The sequence below is a fragment of the Adiantum capillus-veneris genome, chromosome 30 (genome assembly GCF_014529385.1).
Source record: "Adiantum capillus-veneris isolate H3 chromosome 30, ASM1452938v2, whole genome shotgun sequence".
In the NCBI taxonomy this organism is placed as follows: Eukaryota; Viridiplantae; Streptophyta; class Polypodiopsida; order Polypodiales; family Pteridaceae; genus Adiantum; species Adiantum capillus-veneris.
The window spans coordinates 65,127,743-65,148,047 of NC_140960.1; the positions used below are offsets into that span (position 1 = coordinate 65,127,743).

The 20,305-nt window shown below is 42.3% G+C and overlaps 1 protein-coding gene across 2 annotated transcripts in view; it reads left to right on the forward strand.

Annotated features, from left to right (window-relative positions):
* The first annotated feature begins 16,814 nt into the window (after nt 1-16,814).
* Nucleotides 16,815-20,305, forward strand: part of LOC147418101 (uncharacterized) — a 41,789-nt gene continuing 38,298 nt past the window's right edge. The window contains exon 1 of one of the 2 annotated variants that reach the window (XR_015187261.1): nt 16,815-16,946. The gene's annotated coding sequence lies outside the window, so the exon portion shown is untranslated. The remainder of the gene's footprint in view (nt 16,947-20,305) is intronic. The other variant, XM_086506744.1, reaches the window with a different exon arrangement.

A 20,305-nucleotide genomic window follows, 5' to 3' on the forward strand; every position in this document is an offset into this window, starting at 1 on the left:
CAACTTCTACATTGAAACAATGATAATTATTTGCAAAGCACAAATGGAAGCAATAATATGTATGATTGGCCATCTCATGCACTAACTATTTTTCATAATACACAATGCACTCCCTATGTAAACCAATGCATACAACAAGACAATGAAATCTTCAATACAATTACACAATTAAGGACTACTTGTACCCAATCAAGGATTGTAGGCCCCTTATGCATCCAATTCAATATATAAAAGTTATTTTCACCCAATTAAGGATTATAGCTCTCCTATTGTGCAATGACAATGTATATTAGTTCAAACTTTTGATGGTGTAAAATGCAATACTTCAAGGATCGTTATACACCCAGTACATTAGTATAGGGCATCCGACCCCTGACTATCGACGACTGGTTATTTAAATATGCTCATCTTCTAAAAACCAACTCCGACCCTTTTATGGACTAGTGTCTTTGTCATAATAATGAGCACGACTCTCCAAAGATTCAATTGTTCTGGCTTCGTACCTTTGTTTTCGGTGAAGGATTTAAATATTTTTAGAAGTGGTTACCGTATTAAGAATCACGCTTGGCCTAGAAAAAGGACTCGTGACTCTATAACCTTAGCTCAATTCATAAGGAGATAATTGTACCCGAAGCTCGGATACACTCCCCAGGGATTTGTGTAGTTAAAATACCAGAGTTAGTAGAGGTTTTACTATATACAATATAGCTCGTCGGGCTTTTTCATTTTCTTGACGGGCCGACGGGCCCGCAGGAAAACTGAAGAAGCCCGACGGGCTAAAGAAAGACCCGATAGGCTTACCATCTCTATTGGTTTCAGCATGTTACCATCAAAATCACGTTAATAATTAATGTGATCACATATTTTTCATGTGTAATTACTCATGGTTTTAATATAATTACACGATCATGATCCGTTAGTGAAATCCTTGGCTAGAGTCCAATATTATGCACGAGGAAGATGATATGGGTGTAATTATTGAAAAGATTAAAGATCTCGATGAGTAGTTAAATTTCCATGGTGAGATCAATCTCTGTATACATTTCTTTATATACTTATCAGACTTTTTCCTACACCTTTAGGCTTGTGATACAAAATAAACCTGATAATGTGAAGTTTGATGGTCTTGTTTGTGTATTGTTATGTGGGACCTAGTCGAAAGAAAAGGGGAGGGGGGGAGGGAAAGTAATTTTCTACTGAATAAACATGTGTGAATGTACAATAAAAGAAGAATACCACTACCGCCACCTCCAGTGATTCCATAGCTAGCAGGCATATCCCCACAACTGCTCCTTCTTCAAACAACACTAAGTCTAAGAAGTCAAACAATAAAGGCAAGAAGAAGTTGTAACGCACTATTGTAGAACAAATGATCATCTCATCAAGAAATGTCTTAAGATTAAGGCTAAATAGGCTCATGAAAAAGAGGCAAATGTATGATGTGCACATGCTTCTTCAAAAGCAGACTCAAAAAATATTTACAAGATGTAGAAGGGGCTTTAGTGCATAGTGACTAAGCCCATTAATTCTCATTATGCTTTCTTCCCTTTTCCTAAGATTTTTCCTAACAGGAATATTGTTATGTGTGCCAACAATGCCTCTTATCCAATCAAGATAACTATAAAGATCGTGATTACTACTATATGTGGTAGTTCTTTCATACTTTTGGATGCTTTGTATGTACATAAGATGTAAAAGAACCTTTTATCTATGTCTACACTTGCAAAACTTGGTCTTCTTGTCAAGTTTGTGGATGACAAATTTATTGTGCATGATTTCAGTTTTGGTTATAATCTTGTGGCATCTAGTACTTTTGTCTCATGGGATGTATAAGCTCAATGCTGACAAAAAATGTGCAGAAGATTCAACAAGTTTAGTTTACTATTTGAAGGCTATCTTGGATGCAAAACCTTGGCAATGTTGCATACACTTTTTGTTTATTTGAATTTTTTATAGCATGTTGCATTTCTAGAACTTTGATATAGTTACTTCATTGCCACCTCTTGAGATAATAAGCTATGTGAAGCTTGTATCTTAAGAAAATACATTGCTCAAGTTTTTAAAGGATGGTCTATGTGGGCTACTCACAACTGGCAACTTGTCCATGCAATGTATTCACTTAGGCAAAGTCCAAAGTATATCTGTGCTTCAAGATTTTTTTTGCTTATGGCTGAAGATGCATTTGATTGTATTGTACATACCCTCAATTCTGCTCAAGGATAGGAGTATATGTCTAAAGAATTCTAACGAGTCATAGGATAAAACACTAATTTATAATGTCATATATCCCTTAGAAAAATAGCATTGCAAAGAGGCAAAATAGGGGGCTTTGGTTTAAGGCTATCATGTGTATTGTGTATGTACTAAACAGCTGTCCCAATAAAGCATTTTAGTTTAATATGAGGCTCCACATGGCAAAAGGCCATTTGTTGGTCATTTGTGTGTGTTTATTTGCTTGCCTTATGCTTTACTGCCTAAGAAACAATGCAAAGAATTAGATGATACGGTTGTGGAATGTATTTTTGTGGTTACTATTTAGGAATCAAAGGCTACATGTTGTATCATTTGCAAACAAACCATATCTTGATTATCAGATATGTTTTTGTGGAAGATGCAATTCAACCCTTATTAGCATGTACCAAGGAAAGAGGTATAACCTTACAAAATGTATATGATACATTGCTGCTTATGTTTGGCAGGAGTACAAATGTAAAGCCCTAATGAGGCACGTGCGCTGCTTGCGCCAATTTCAAATAATGTTACAGATCAGCCATTTTCTAATGCAAATTGATGGAAATAAACTTAAAAATTACAAGGCTAGAGGTATGCAAATATGGCTGGTGCAAACCGTGCATGATAGTAAATTGGGTGCAGCTTTATCTGATTAGACTTATTCAAGTTCCCAACATGCCTCTTGTGCATCATATGTTATGTTTTGGTTGTGTCCAATATGTGTAATCAAGAAGAACCTTCCTCTTTTGATGGAGCATAAAATTTCAAAAATTTGGTTGGCTATTATGCAATCTGAGTATGAGTTATAGTAACAAATGGAGCATGGTCTCTGTGTGACTTGCCGCATGTATGGTCAAAAGTTAAGCTTTGCTACATGCATTTTGGCTTGAGGCTCTCATGTGTGTTGTGTATGTGCTAAACATGTGTCCCACTAAAGCATTGCAATTTATAATTTCATATGAGGCTTGGCATTGATTGCTTGCCTTATACTTTAATGCCCAAGTAACAATGCAAAAAACACTAATGTATAGTGTCGTATATCCCTTGGCAAAATAGCATTGCAAAGAGGCAAAACGTGTCACTTATAAAGATGGCACAATGTATGGTCAAAAGTTAAGCTTTGCTACACGAATTTTGGCTTGAGGCTTTCATGTGTGTTGCGTATGCGCTAAACACGTGTCCCACTAAATCATTATAATTTATCATTCCATATGAGCCTTGGCACGCAAGAAGCCATCCATTGACCATTTGCGGGCATTTGGTTGCTTGCCTTATACTTTAGTGCTCAAGCAACAACGTAGAAAGTTGGATGATAAGGCTACAAAATGTCTTTTTGTGCTCACAATCTAAAAATCAAACATTACAACTTGTATCATCCACAAACAAAACATATATTGATTAGCCGTTATATTTTCGAGGAAGATGCAATTCAACTCTTACTAGCATGTACCAAGGAAACATGTGCAAGCTCACAAAATGTATGTAATACATTGTTGCCTATGTTTTATGGCAGAAATACAAATTATGTAAGTCCTAATGAGGCACGTGTGTTACATGTGCAAGTTTCAAATAATGTTATACATCAACCATTTTCTAAAACTTTACAAGATGGAATTGATGGAAATAAAGCCAAAAATTGGAAGGCTAGAGGTATGCCAAGATAGTTGGTGCAAATTTTGTGTGACAGTAAATTGGGTGCACCTTTGTCTAGTCATACTCGTTCGAGTTCTCAACATGCCTCTTATGCATGGTATGCTATGTTTTGGTTGTGTCTACTAAGTAGTATGAGGAAGAACCTTTGTCATGTTATGACACACAATATTTTTTTAAAATTGGTCAACTATAATGTAATATAAGTATGAATTATTGTAAAGACACATGATCTCTGTGTGACTTACTGTGCGCTCCTTGCCGCACTGTCGAAGCAAAGGACTTGCCAATACACCGTGTGCGAGCCACAAACGGCTCCAAGCACACAACAAGCCTAAACTAGCAAGCTCAAGAAAACAAAGGGTGTGTCACTCACCGCTCTACGCTCGCCTTCGTGGTGGATTCCTCGCCGCGATGAAGAAGAAGCTGTAGTCGTGCCGCGCTCAACCGCTTCGCCGCCGTCGTGCCTTCGTAATGCTCGATCGCACACACACTCTCCCTCTCTCTCTCTCTCTCACACACACACACACACACAAGGAGGTGAAGAAGAAGAAGATGGAGATGGAGCAAGAGCACTCTTCTATTGCACAAATGAGAGAATGAGTAAAAATTAGGTTTAGTTGGCTTTTATAGGAGCTCACCCCATTCACACTTGGGCACCCATGCTTAGCCAACTAATCCCTTGAATGTTCGTGTTAGAGTGCGCCTCTCATCGGCGATCACTCTACCTTTCCCTATTGGTCCGACAAGCCCGGTACCTGACTCTACCAAATACATAATACGCGTCCATCGTAGGTGATGGGTGTTCGTGAGCCGTGAGGGTTAACATGCCCCCCTTCCTGATGTAGATTCCGTCCTCGGAAGCTATTGAGTTGAAGCTGGTTCGTCGAGGTGGAAGAGCATTTGAGATGAATGTCCTTAGCCTTCTTCAGTCACTGCAAAATCAAACAACATTGGCACAGTAATTGCATTCTCATAAAAAGCATATGCAGTTTTAGGTAGACAAATTGATTGGTAAAAGAATTTCAAACAATTTGTTAGCAATGAACATTAAATTGCAATGTAACCAAATGCATAAACAGATGTAAAGGTAGAAAATTAAACAAGTCTGGGGTCACTAATTTGACGGTCGAAAAGCACTAGAGATCGAATATTAATACCATGGGTAAGCTTCTTAATTTTCTGTGGTCAATTAAGTTGTTTAATCGCGAGAGCCAAGTATTCATGTTCGAGGGCTGACTAGAGGCTATATCTAGAAAACTTTGTAGTTAAGCTACCATAAAAGGAATTTCTCATGAAATCATCGCCTGACTGATTACTTTTTCTTTGACCCCCCAAAGTGTTTTCACATTGATTCAATTATGATGTGTGTGCTTATTTTGTATGCCTTGGGTTTTTTTCTTTTCAAGGAAAAGCGCCCACGCTGGGAACCTCTAGGGCTCTAGTACCATAGGCAATACATGTGAGTGAAGTACCAATTCAAGCAGAGATTTCTCTTCCAGCTTAAAATTTTACATTGTGGCACTTTGATTTTTGCTTGTTCATTTTCAGCATTTAAATTTTGTAACTTTGGGGGGTCATATAACACTGTTACCCTCCCCAGGCTCATCACATTAGTAAACTCCCTTTATAATACTTAAGCTAAAGGTCAATAGGGTTAAGCCCACTAGAAAGCCCTAGTACATTTCATACAATGCTGCCTAAATCGGATTAAGAACCGAAGTAACCATTGTTTATTAGGAAGGCATTCCCCATGGTATTAAGAGAAGATTTCTAATACCTAGCTTGGTCAAACTAGCTTAGTCGGACTGCTTGATTTTTAAACCTAGACAAGTGATTATGACAAAACATTACATTGAATTAAATGTTTGATACTAAGCCAATGCGCTGAATATTATGCTACCAATCACAATCAAAGCAGACAAACATGGATGAAAAAAGATAAGGGCAATGCTAATGGACAAGAAACACCTGTTTGTGTCGATGGTCGCGCTTGATTTGAAGTGTGAACGAGAGAAAGGTTCCATGAAGGTCCAAATCCTATCAATAGCAACACGCTCCTGTACACACTATGAAACACAAACAATACCTCTAGGAGGCACATCAGTGGGAAAAGAGAACTTTTCTAATCACTCAACTCTAAAACAGAAACACTCCTATCGTACTAATCTTACCTACCCTCCATCATTCAAGTGATGAGGATCAAAGGTGTTTTATGGCACAGGTTTCTGTTTCACTGTACCATATGTGACATGTGTAGGTCTGAGTCAATGTTTTGACTTTTATTGTGCATACTCGTTTGCTAATTGCTCTTGCTCTTTTTTTTTTTTTGGTGAGTATAAAGCTTTATATGTACATTCCCTAAGATCGGAATTGAGAGGTCAGGGAAAAAGGTTGAGAGGGAAACAAGTGAATGATGGATGTCCACAAACACTCCCCCCTTCCTTGGGTAGATCATACCGTTTGAAATGAGCTTGTCACCCTTTGAAACCAATTGTTCCAGTTGGTAATAGGTGACGATTTTTGCCAGTAGTTTTCTATTACCCTAGGTGCCTCGTCAAGTTGCAAGGGTGGTAAGGTACTCTCCCAGGATCGAACTTGAAGTGGTTCATTAGGTGATTCTTGAACACTGGGAGGTGTGGATTCTTTTGTAGCTTCATGGAGGTCCACTACTATAGATGGAGGCTGTGTAGAAGCTTTTACCTCTATGGATGTATTACATGATGAGCTAGAATCTTCATGGGACTCCCCCCTTCCTGAGCTAGGTGGAACAAATCGTTCTTTCTTTGGTACCCAAACTAGCTCTGGACTAGGTGTGTAGCATTCTGTGATCTTTCCCTTTCCCCGATCATTGATTCGTTTTGGAGCTACGGGATTGGGCTCACTTGGGTCAGGTGTTAGGTAAGAGCACAATCTACGTTTTGGCACCCAGATTTGATCATTTCCTTGATAGTAGCCTTGGGCTTCCAATAGTCGTTTAGGGATCCATCGCAACATTTTCTTACTTTTATTGGAGCGAGTGGTACGTTTCTTACAAGGCTTCTGTTTTTTTGCACTAGATATGGTCACTAAAGAAGCTTTAGGGACCCACTTGTATGTTTTCTTCGTGACATTAGGATGAGTCTTGTCGGAAGCGATATGCATTGCTTGTAGCATATTTAAGGGTACAGGAATTTCATCCCCCTCAGGTGTTACCCAGGTCGTCCCCCTATTTCCCCAAGTGTCTATGGTTGATGCTAGGTGGACCCAGTCTACATTGTCCGACTCAGTCATCCCAGGTAGGATATCCATATAAGGAGAATCTTGGCCAATGTCTGTATCCTTCTTACAAGTGTAACAATATTGTAGTGGGGCCGAGTGAACTGTGGTGTCAGAGCGATGATCAATAATGGTTTTACTCCCTAAGGGGTGTACCTTACCAGTCACCAAATCCACTCTAAGGACAGAGTCTTGGAATTGCAAATAGACATGATTTTTAGACCAATCGTGAACCATTTGTGCTTCCCTCATGAATGGTCGTCCTAAAATCATTTCATATGACATAAGGTGTTTAGAGAAATCCATTACAATGAACGTATGTCGTACCTTGTGTCCTAGAACTTTGATCTTAAGATCCTTGAGCATCCCCATAGGTTTGGCTATGGTACCATTTGCCATCTTTACCACAATGTTAGTAACACTGAGGCGGGTTTTCCCATGGATTCCCAACAATCTTTTGTAACGATGCTAACTCCTGCACCACCATCAAGAATTCCCTTTATAGTTAATCCCTTGGTAGTGATGGGTAGGGTCGCATTAGACTCGTCGCCTTCAAAATACTGCCCTAATTCGTTAATGGGTACCTCGATCACAGACTCGTGTCCATCTAAGTCAAGTGATTGCACATGATTTTCCTCATCAATCATAATCGAGTCAGGCCTATTTGGTTGCGCAAACTGCGGTAATCCCGTTCGTAGCTCTCCGTTAAGGAATGCTCGAAGTGCAAGGAATAACTCAGGATCTCCATACAGCTTTGCTATGATCGTGGTTCGGACCTCAGAAGACATGAAGTCCACTAGTTTGGCAACATTCATTGGCGTTTTGCAAGGTGTAGGTCCTTGACTAGGAACTGGTGAGGATGGAATCTCATATTCCTCAATGGGATCAGGTATTCCTTCGTTAAACATCCTTTCCAACAAGAAGGGTGTATGCTCACTTTCTGATGTCCCGTCCTCACTCCCTTCTTGGATGATACTAGATATGGCTAACGGTCTATGGTTCATGTGGGGTGGATGAACTTGCGTGGGAAACACTGTGTCATGAATTTTGACCTGCATGGGTTCTGGTTCTAGTTTCCTTTGAGTCTCCTCCACTAAACCTCTTAGATGTTTCACCTGCTCAATCTCGTCTACTGGGTTTGGGTACGTCCCAATCTTCTTTTTACGATTCTTCCCTTTTTGCCCCTGCGGTTTATCTTGGGGGTCTTGGATTGGATTTGGAAACACTTGTGGTGTTTTCAGAGGCTCTTTATGGTTTTCTCTTATTCGGTTTTCATTTGGTTCCATGTTACGGTTTTCTTTGTCGGTCTTTCCCTTTGTGGTATTGGTTCTAGTCTCCATTGTCTCGACTGAATCTGAATCATCCTCGAGGTCATTCATATACACGGGGTCATCTCCTGTTCCTATGTTTGTTTTGGAACTTGGCTTTGAATTTTCTGTATTCTGCGACTTCTTCCTTCGTGTCTTCTTTTTCTTTGCTTGGATAACTGACGCGGTATCTCTCTCTTCGAGGATATGTCCTGGCCCTTGAAGCATGGACCGTGTAATCGCATAAGCAGGTGCGACGGGTGGTATTGGTGATGTCACACTAGCAATTTCGACCAAATTCAGGGGTGTGATTTTAGGCGCATTTGGGTTATAGGGGCATTGGGCAATCAAGTGATCTATGCCACAACGATTACATGTGAGTATTGGCATTGCAGACGTGCTCCCTTGATTCACTTGCATCTGTGCAGCATTCTTTTGCAGCCTAATAGGGCACTCCGCTACTCGATGTGGTCCACCACACTCGTAGCATTGAAGAGGTGGCCTCCTAGCCTGGGTGTTGATATTTTGACCTCTGGATGCGAGAGCAGCAGCTTGATAAACCGGCTTGACTTGCCCCCAACAATCTTCCATGTAGTATATAGGACACTCTTCCAATGTATCAAGTCCGTAGGCAATACTAGTGTCTATTTCCTCCTCACAGCCATCTGGATAAGCATTTGATGGCTCGCAACCCACTTGGTTCATAGGGGCGACTCTTGGATGCGGGGGCTGCGGTCCTAGCACAGGAGGTGGTAGCGGTGTAGCTTGTACAACATTTTGAGGTCTAGGGACCATGTGTTGCGGTAGTTGCTCAACAGGTGGAGTAGGCATCAATACAGGAGCTCGAGGTGCATCTGTCCAGGCTACAGGTGGTCTATTTGCCATCATACGTTTGATCATTAAACAATCCTTAGCTTGGTGACCATACCTACCACATGCGTTGCAAGTTCCATTAAATTTTACTCTAAACGTAGGGCACTCACTAGTGCTATGTGGACCTAAGCAAATGGAACACCATTGTTGCTCCCTTCTTGGATACATGTGACTATTTTGAGGGGGTCGATTATCCTTAAGAGACTCTTGGATTGCCTTGGTGAGGTCTGTCAAGAATGTCTCAAATACCTTTGGCTCATTGGCAATGGGCTTTGCAGTCATGGGTTCATACTCAATGGCTTGTGAGCTAGTGGATCTCGTGTCAGTAGACACCCTCATGCCTGCTATCATCAAGTTGTCCTCTAATTGGATTGCATTGGCAGTGACATCTTCCCAGGTTGTGATACCTCTAATCACTAGTCCATTATAGATTCCTTCATTCCTCAACCCTCGAATGAATCGATCAAGCAGTTGGTTATTGTTGAAGCGCTCATTTACAGGGCAGCGAGAGTTTAAGTGCTTTAGACGACTAATGAAGTCCCTTATTGACTCTCCTTCCTTACGTTCGGCCTTCTGTAGCTGAGATGCTACACCCCAAAGCACACCTTCTCGTATGTACTCCTTTAGAAACAACCTTCGAAGGGTAGGGTAGATTGTTTTCTCGTCCACCCTTAGGGTCCTATACCAATCTCCAGCCTTCCCACTTAATGTCAAGCTTAAGGCATTGCACTTATGTAGTTCGTTGCGTTCCCCTAAGGAATCACATACTTGTTCAAACACTTCAATGTGTTTCCTAGCATCTTCATCCCCATTGAATTTTTGCGTGAGTTTGGCAATTTGTACTGCCTTACTTCTAGGCTCTCTATCAGATGCATGACGCATATTTTCCGCGATAGATCGACCTATGGTTTGAGCAAACGCTGCCAAGTCACCTATGTGAGGAGGCAGGGCCGGTGGAGGTACTCTTGGAATCATATGTGGGAGAGGAACGGGTACCGGTCTTGGCATATGTGTAGATGATGCAGGATATGGAACATAACCGGGCATAGGTCCACTCGGATAAGAGCTAGGGAGCGGCACTCGAGGAGCATAAGCAAGTGGTACAATTGGAGGTGTGGGGGCCATGTGTGCATAAGGGGCTAGAGGCACATATGGTCCAGGCCCCATATTAGGTACTACGACACTAGGTAGTGGCACTGCGCTAACCGTAGATGTCATCGGTACATTCTCTGTCAGGCTTATCCCTGGAGTGAGCACTGTGTTTTCCTTGATAGAGGGTTGAGCCAAGTTAGGGAAGCTAAAGTTTTCGCTCGGAAGCTCAGATTGCATAGAGACCCCAGGTGAAATGACGTAAGATGGGTCCATGGGGCTCATTAGAGGAGTCTCCATTTGTGATAGAGTAGGCTGTTGAGCCTTGCTCGTATCCAGAAATCTCATGGGGCCAGCTGAGAGTATATTTACCCCTCGGTTTTGCCTTTCTGATTGAATAATGCCATGGATAACATTACAGATCATTTTCTGTTGATCTTCGATGCTCGTGGCACTAGAGGTGGATTGTACAATCTCTATCCATCCTACATGGTAGGCGTGGCCAGAGTGTAGATCCGTCAACACCTCAGTGTGGAGGTCGTATGTCCAATGATCATTAATGAACAATCCTTCTAGAGTCGACATGTTAATGGTTTCTTGTGAGGTAGAAGCAATGTTGCTCCCCGTGGTTTTACTTGTCACCAACGGTACTCTAGAGGGAACTTCTGAAGGAGGCGACTCAACAGGGCCTTCTTGGTAAGAAGTTGGCAGGATATCCACATGGACACTCTTTGGGGGTGTGGGGTCCACGTGCGATGTGAAAGGAGAGTCCACTTCCCCACCCCTTCGTGTTCTTCATTTGCATCAGGTTCCGAGCGAGTAGCTCTACCTAATGTTTCCATGAAACGGCTAAACATACTAGTACTAGGCTGTGGAGCTTCGGGAGGTGCATGGCCTTCTCTCTCAGTGTTTTGGTTAGGGTATGCTTCCATGATTTCTGAGTCGGAGGAGGAATCACTAGCGACTATTTTAGGGTCTTGGGTGGTGCTACCTTGTGTCCCCGCTGAGGGTCTAGAGCTTATCGTGGATGGGTAATGGGTGTCCGTATGAACAGAGGAACTCTCAATATGCTCGTGTTCTAGCACCCGCCCAGAGCGTAAGTGCATGTGCTTCTGATACCCTAAGGTGTCAAAAAGCTGCTCTAGGAGGCCTTGTGACTAGTTTTTAGCGTGTTTTTTGTTTGTTTTTTTGCTAGATTTTTTAGAGCGTGTCGTGGAATGGGCCGTGTGATTGCTCGAAACGAGCGTATCGGTCAGAGGGTCGTGCCGTGCTTTACAGCCCTCCGTTTGGTCACTCTATGCCCTCGGAATCCCTAAAACTGTCAATTTCCAGTAGGGAACTAAGCCCAAACTAAAAAGTCTAAGGGTGCAAGTGGGAAGAGAAAGGAGGAGAGTGGAGGACTTGTCCCACATCCTCTCATTCTCTCTTGAGGGAGTAGGGTATATATATAAGAGTGAGTCTAGTATATATCATAAGACTGAGGACTGAGGCTTGGGCCTGAGCTTGGGCTTGGGAAAATGATCTCGATCCCGATCTATCTTTTATACAAACCAACCCGTCCGTTTTAAGAGTCAAGTTTTTTATTTTCGAAAAATTTCGCCGCCCGCTCACTCGCGTTTTTAATTTCGGTTTTTATTTATTTATTCATTATTTTTTTTAAAAAAAATGCAGAAAACGCAGAAATTGAAGATGCAAAAATTGCAGAAATTGAAAAAACGCAGAAATGCAGAAAATTGCAGAAATTGAAAACGCCGAACTTGAAAATGCAGAAATTGCAGAAATTGAAAAAACGCAGAAAATTGCAGAAATGCAGAAAATTGCAGAAATTGAAAACACCGAACTTGAAAATGCAGAAATTGCAGAAATTGAAAAAACGCAGACAATAGCAGAAATTGAAACTTGACAGCAAATGCAGAAAACGCAAAAAACAGAAATCTCCACACACTCCTTCCCTGCCTTTCCTATGATAGAAATTGCACCACAAGGAAGCGTAAAGTGCTAACCGAGCTTAGTGTAGGGCATATCCCCGGCAGCGGCGCCAAAAATGTGCGCTCCTTGCCGCACTGTCGAAGCAAGGGACTTGCCAATACACCGTGTGCGAGCCACAAACGGCTCCAAGCACACAACAAGCCTAAACTAGCAAGCTCAAGAAAACAAAGGGTGTGTCACTCACCGCTCTACGCTCGCCTTCGTGGTGGATTCCTCGCCGCGATGAAGAAGAAGCTGCAGTCGTGCCGCGCTCAACCGCTTCGCCGCCGTCGTGCCTTCGTAATGCTCGATCGCACACACACTCTCCCTCTCTCTCTCTCTCACACACACACACACACACACAAGGAGGTGAAGAAGAAGAAGATGGAGATGGAGCAAGAGCACTCTTCTATTGCACAAATGAGAGAATGAGTAAAAATTAGGTTTAGTTGGCTTTTATAGGAGCTCACCCCATTCACACTTGGGCGCCCATGCTTAGCCAACTAATCCCTTGAATGTTCGTGTTAGAGTGCGCCTCTCATCGGCGATCACTCTACCTTTCCCTATTGGTCCGACAAGCCCGGTACCTGACTCTACCAAATACATAATACGCGTCCATCGTAGGTGATGGGTGTCCGTGAGCCGTGAGGGTTAACACTTACCTCCTGGCAAGAAGACATTGGTACTAAGTGTGTTTTAAAGTTGAAGTGTAAGCATGATGGTAGCGTTGATCGCTACAAGGCTATACTTGTGGAAAAAGGGTATACTGAAGAGAAGGGCATTGATTTGATGAGACTTTCGCTTCCACTGGTCGTATGACTACCATTCATAGCATTTATGCATGGGTAGATTGTAATGTTGCAATTTATATTGGTTAGACATAAAGACCGTGTTTTTGAATGGTGATTTGAATAAGTAAGTGTATGTAGTGCAGCCTCGTGGTTTTGTTCAAGAAGGACAAAACCAAGGTGCGTAGGCTTATCAAGGCTTTGTATGGTTTGAAGCAAGTTCCGCATGCTTGGTATGAAAAGATATGCACACGATTTCAAAAAAGTCCAGCAAAGTGCAAATTGTATGTCCAGTGTGTGGATGTCATATTTGTCTAAGACTAAGACCTAGAGAAGTGTTTATGGCTTGCCTATGCTAGAGGCAACCTTCACAAAGATTGATGGTGGATATATCTTTTTGGTGAGCATGGGGGCATTTGACACTTTGCCATCCGATAAAGTGTGGGAACATTGATATCCTTGAGCAAGCAATTCCATGTACGACAATAAGTTGCTTTGGTAAAGTGCATTGAGTTTGCAAAGCTTGTGTTGTGATTGGAGCTAACAACAAGGGAAAGAAAAACCATGTTAAAAGAAGATCACATTTGGAGATAGAGACCCTACAAAGAAAATACATATTTTTGGCTACGGCTTGGTTTGATCTTGAGGTTGATGGTCTCATTGCCCCTGATGATCTTCCCCTCTTTAATGTCATCTCTTGCAACATACAATTCAAAATTTTGGCCTATGCTAACAATAGGGCACGCCTTTGGAAGATGATTTGTTTTGAGAAGATGCTTTAATTGTTTGTTGGAATGCTCTCATGGGGGAATCTTTCGCAAGGAGTCATTGAAGCCTTATGAGAGGATGCTACAAGAAGGTCTCTTTCCTAATTCACAGACCTTTGTGTGTGACTTGAAAGCATGCAATTGTATAGGGACATTGAAGAATGGATTATTGGCTCATGACATTGTACCTATGAATGTGCTTATTGTTGCAAGGGATGCCCAACAAGGCAAGATGATAAAGCAATGAAGCGTCTCTACCTGATGAAAGGTGATATCCTTTTCCTGGATGTCCCCTATGTGGAATGATCGCATAGGGTCTCACACTTCTCTATACATGAGTGCCAACTCATGTTCACCGCATCACCCTTGGGGGGATTTTTTACCATGTTATGGTAGCGATGTGTGAATACACTTGGGACTACCAGGGCACTTTTTCCCCTTACTAGAGGTTTTTTTTTCCCAATCTTCTATATGCGCCCATCACTTGAGGATACTTACTGTGTATCTTCACGTGCATTTCTATAGCCCGTTGAAGATGGGATCTTTTGTGTGTGACTCGTATCATGTCTCATGGAAGGTGCAAATAGTACCGAACATGTCTTACTTTTTTTCACACCACCAACACAAGGAGGCTTTTTTTGTGTCAATAAAGGGACAAGGGGAATGGAGGAGAAGATGATTTATTCGATGTTGGACGAGAAGTGTGCATTCATTTATGTGGATGGTTTTTCTTGCTTTACGGTGTGTAGTGGTGAACATTGGATTTTCAACCCCCAACTCCCTTGTGCATGGTGGACCCTTAGGTTGTCCAACATCCCATGGCATCTAATGATTCATTGACTGTGGTCAATCTATCATAACCAAAACAATCAAAAAACACTTTTTGACTCAATAAGATGCAATATACAAGCGATTTGACATCATGACCATGGGACTTAAAACATACAAGAAAAAGCCTAGGATATATCAATGATTGCAATATGAAATTGAAACACCATGACTCTCAGGTCAAAAGTTCATGTGATCATTCCAATCTATACTATCTATAATGGGGGAAGGGATTCCGACCCCTACCCTGGACGTGGCAGAAGGAGCTTCCTCCAACAGTGTTCCTTGCATCCCAACTACGAGAGAGAGAGAGAGAGAGAGAGAGAGAGAGAGAGAGAGAGAGAGAGAGAGAGAGAGAGAGAGAGAGAGAGATGCCGGAAAAGCTTAGAAAATACTTAGACTTTTCCCCGACATATTCCATCCTACACAAGAACATAAATCATCTTTTGGAGCAATCCCATCAAAGAGCACCCATGCACCTTTGGGCTCAGCAGCCAAAGGCAAAAGCCCCGGCAACATGAAACACCTGGGAGTCTATAACAACCAAGAGCTCAAGAGCAACAAGCGTGATTCATTGGCTGCAATTTGATGGCATGCTGTGAGTGTAAGAAATCCAAACAGCAATTAAATCATTGCTAATCAGGCACAAGGCTGAGCATCACACTTGATTACTGAAGCTTATCACACGTGGTAAGATCACCTAATTATTCCATTCAAAAACCGAGTTCCTTATCTCTAAAGAGAAGGAATGGAAAAAACAACTCGACATCTTACACAACCACAATTCAACTCTTGCATATGAGAAAACATAGTAACCTACTGACTTCAATGTATTTGTAACAACTAGATCTCGCACTCTGTAATATTATGGCAATTGGGGCCTACCACAAAACTTGGCAGTACTCACAACTTTATGACTCCAACCTGAGCTTGATCAAGTTAGATACAAGGCACCCTAGGATTTTAACACCTCTGTTTTCATATACAAAAGTTGATTTTTTCATATACAAATCTATGTATGCCGCAATCTCTAGTTTCAAAACCGCATGCCAGAGAAATGTAACCCTGAATGTGCGGAGCTGCAACTTGGATCTCTCGACTTGCAAAAACGGATAAAGTAACAAGGAAAATCGACTTGCTTAAGCTTGGTACCGAGATGGAAAGAAATTTATCCATGAAATTGGGACAAGATTAAAAATACCACATATCAATCAGTGATATCCATAGCTCTTTGCCTTTCAGTGTCTTGCCCAAGTCCTTCACAAACTGAAAAGGTAAAGGTAGTGAGCTGGCTCCGTGCATTCTCTCCTTGTGAGAGGCTTGTGAGGTGGCAAGCGATCATAATCATCCTTAGCACCCATATCATCATCATCATCCAATTATCCCATTTTGCAAATGTCAAAGAGTTTAAGAGCAAAATCCCATAAACATTAAATAAGAAAAATTGACAGAATTATACGATGCTTTTGACTTCCTTCAATGATTTTATACAACCCCCTAAGCTACAACAAGCAGCATAGGGTTTGAAACATTGACATCAAATGCTTTAAATGCAGAAACAACCTCCCTTCACAACCAACATTATGCAATAAAAATGCATCTTCTATGATTTTTTTTTTTGTTTGAAAAGAATGGGGGGGAGGGGCATGATAAATTTGGTTTCAAATGATTCCCCAACTATGCTCAAAGTGGTACTAACTGCAAAGTGTCTCATCGAAGGTCTTGTTTAAGCTCTCCTTTAGGAAGTATTAGGTGAGTTTGAATAGATCATTGTCCCTTAGGTCCGGCAAGCCAGGCTTTATTATAGACAATGAATTCCAATCAAAGCCGCTTACTCATCAAGTCCCATTGAAAATTCCACTTTGGTATTAAGCATCTGAGTGTGACACATAAATAATCAAGTTCATCATCATGTCCGTACCCTACTCTCAATCAAGGTCCAAAGCTACATAACCCCATTGTGACCCTACACTACCTTGAGTGCAAACACATGTAACTCCTGCATCGATTTAACTAGTCAGTCTAAAAACTGCAATGTGACTTACTGAAAAGAGAAGAGACACGACAAAATTTAGCAAATTCCTCATACTAGCTTTTAAAGAAGCAATGTAAAGAATCAGACTAAAAGGAGACTTGAGACTGGCTTTCGTTCTGATGGACAATGCTGGAGAAGACAAATTACTGAGGTAGAACAAGACATGCCATCTCTGTCTGTGAGAGAGAGAGAGAGAGAGAGAGAGAGAGAGTTCTAGGAAAGGCTCTTCATGCTGATACAAAGCATATACAAGTGTCCAAGGGTGGTCCAATATAGATGTGGCATGCCCTTTATGGAGAGACCTTTGGTACACAGAACTGAACTGCTACCCCTACTACCATCTTTTACTGCGCACAAGACCTTTGACTCGGCCTCAACGCAGGCAACATCCCCAAGGTGAAATGGGGCCATAGCCCTTTAATCGAAAGGGAATCCTCTACTCTCCTAGGCTTGCATCTGAGATGATCTACCTCTGCATGATATCACCCATGTGTCGGCTGCCCTAAGGAAAAGATGTCGCCAAGAGGCCGCTGCCCCGTAGCCTAGATCTGAAGGGGTGATGGGCTGTCCAAAAACTCGGAGCTGCCCTCTCCATCACACTAGGGCGGCCCACTACGGGGCATCCTAACAATCTGAACAAACACATCTCCTAACAATCTGAACAAACACATCTAAAAGGAACCCCCCCCCCCCCCCCCCCCCTCTTATCTATATAGGCACCCAACAATGCTGCCCACCCAACCGGCAACATGATAAAATGGCCAATAGAAGGCCTGGCAGAAAATGGGCCATTTGGAAGCACCTCCAGGGTGGGGAAAATAGGCCAAGGCCGGGATAAAATATCCCAAGCCTGCAAAAGGCCATATAGCCATGGAAATAGCCAAAAAGCAAAGCTATACATGGCTAGACACAAGATATGCAAAAGGCCATATAGCCATGGAAATAGCCAAAAAAGCAGAGCTATACATGGCTAGACACAAGATATGCGGACAGACTAGGCGAATCCAGCGAGATGCCAAACTCTGAACACCCCCTCTGACCTCCTGGAAAGCAAACAACCCAGGGAGTTGGAGTGAGCAATCCGCAATTGTCATGTGAGAGTTTCACATATCTCCAAGTCGAATATTATGTGGCAAGTGGCGACCTTACATTCTAGCACTACCCCCGAAAGACATCCGAGAAGTGTAAATGCTATCTGTTGAGAGCGAACCTAGCTTTGCAAAGAATCTCCTCAACTCAATCCACTCACCAAAATCACTATACGATTATTTACAAAAAGTATTGTTGTTAACTGCCTCAAAAGATAGCATCAAAAGTGAGGCATAAACTAAGACAATTCGGGGTTGCATTCATTAAAGCAAAGAAAGTGTTGTATGAATTCTTGATTCTACTTATTCTCTCAACTCCGCTCGATGTGTGTCACGTGACACATCCAACCCTATGTGTCCGTGGACAAGCTACAACATGATCAGGGTTCAGTCAATCCAGTCAGTCTAGATTAGAAGTGATCTGGCACTTTTTGTGAGTCTATTCGTAGACCGTGCATGCCCAGTCACTTAGTATAGATGCATATCCTCCGGTTGCACACAGCATGATCATCAGTATTCCCTTTAGAATCCATCAGATTCAGTCAGGGGAATTTTCTAGTGCATTTAGCCTATTTTCCCTATTTTTGGTATTTTTCACTTATTACTTTTAAGTAACTTTCCAACAAAAGTAGGTAGGGCAATTTTGCTAAGTTAATATATAAGCAAACCCAAGTTAGCACTTTCTGGCAGAAGAGGCAGCAGGAGCACATGCTCAACATGCACCTTCTCAGCAGAACCCCAGCAGTACCCTTGGCATTTTTGGTTCCCCCACCTTCGCCACATATCAGCCCCAACATTTTTTCCTTGCAGTCATTGCCAGCAACTCCAGATCCCTGGCATTTTTGCACACCTTCAGCAACTCCACCATCCCCTAGCGTTTTTACTAACGCTCAGCAGACAGATCAGTGTTTTTGGTTTTCAGCCATTGCCGCATCAGAACAACAGCGTTTTCAGTCCTATTGGACAGCAGACAATTCAGCCTAGAAGCATTGTAGAAGAACCCCCATTTTCAGCCATAAAAACGCAGCCAAACCAGTCATTTTCAGCCGTCGTCGTCATCGGCATAGTCCCAAGTTGCATCAATCCATTGCATACACATTGTACCACTTTGTGCAATCGATAGTAGACCACTCTCGCCGACGAGAGTGGGGCCTTCGGAGGAGGGTTTTACAACGTCTCTGGTGTCGATCTCTCTTCTCGCCATCTGTCAGTCTCATACACTTGCACGCACAGTGTCCATTCACTTTGTTGTGATCATAGTACTTTCCATTAAGAACGGAAGGCTCTACCTTCCGTAAGAACTAAAAGGAACCCTTGAGCATAGTTCGGAGCACTCATCTTGAGCAAAGCGCAAACAATCATTCCGCTGCACCTAACATTGGAATCAGAGATTTGTCAGTGTTCTGTATCACTAAAGGAAAGAATCACAAGAGTTTTTTTTGCTTGTTGCGGTCGCACGAACCCAAGTTTGCTTGGGCGCGTCGATTCCTAATCATGTTTTTTGAAGAGTGACAGGAATCCCAAGAAAGAAGGCTTGTCCAGCCTCCCCTTGTGTCTCTTTTCACTCATTGAGAGCGGACCGTGCACTTAGCGGCCGGCCAATCGACGTGAGGTGGGAAAAAGCAACCTTGGTGTGAGCGCAAGGCTGTCAAGGGGTGCGCCCGCAGAAAGGAGTAGAACTCGGATGAAGAGAAGATCCTTCTCAAACGCGGTTTACAAGCGAAAGAAAACCTCAAGAACCTCAAGACCAGCAAGAACCCAAGTTCCTCGTGAACTTAAGAACCCAAGACCCGCAAGAACTCAAGTTCCTCGTGAACTTAAGAACCCACAAGAACCCACGATTGTAGAATGGTCATCACTCGAAGCGGAATGGATACTTCGCTTGGAGGTGGTGAGCATGAGAGAGGCGAAGAAGAATTTTTCCCACCAGGAGGTTTTTCTGACCCTTCCCCATCGACGACACCGATTGCACTAACTCCAATGGAGGAGTTGGAGCTATTGCTTATGATTGTTTACAAGGATGATGTGTTAGTGGATGCTTTTTCTAGCGAAGCTAACCTCGTTGTAGATTCGATTAATCACGAAGAACCGATCTTGGCTCTCGAGTCGAGGTCCAAAGAACCCCCACATGACAATTTGATCATTCAGGAAGAAGTGGACTTGGCTCTCGAGCCTAGGTCCAAAGAACCCTCACAGGAAGTATTATGTGTTCGCATGATTGATATGCACGCATTGTTCGAATGTTTCATTCGTGATCGTTTCTTGTATTTTAGCAGCATCATTATGTGATCCGTTTTTCTAGGCATGACATATTGTATGTTGAGCACATTTCACTCATGGATGAGCACGAATGTATGCGAATTCCTCATGAAAAGTTGAAAAGTATGTGTGTAAGGAAGTCACATTCCATGTCTCTTCCTTG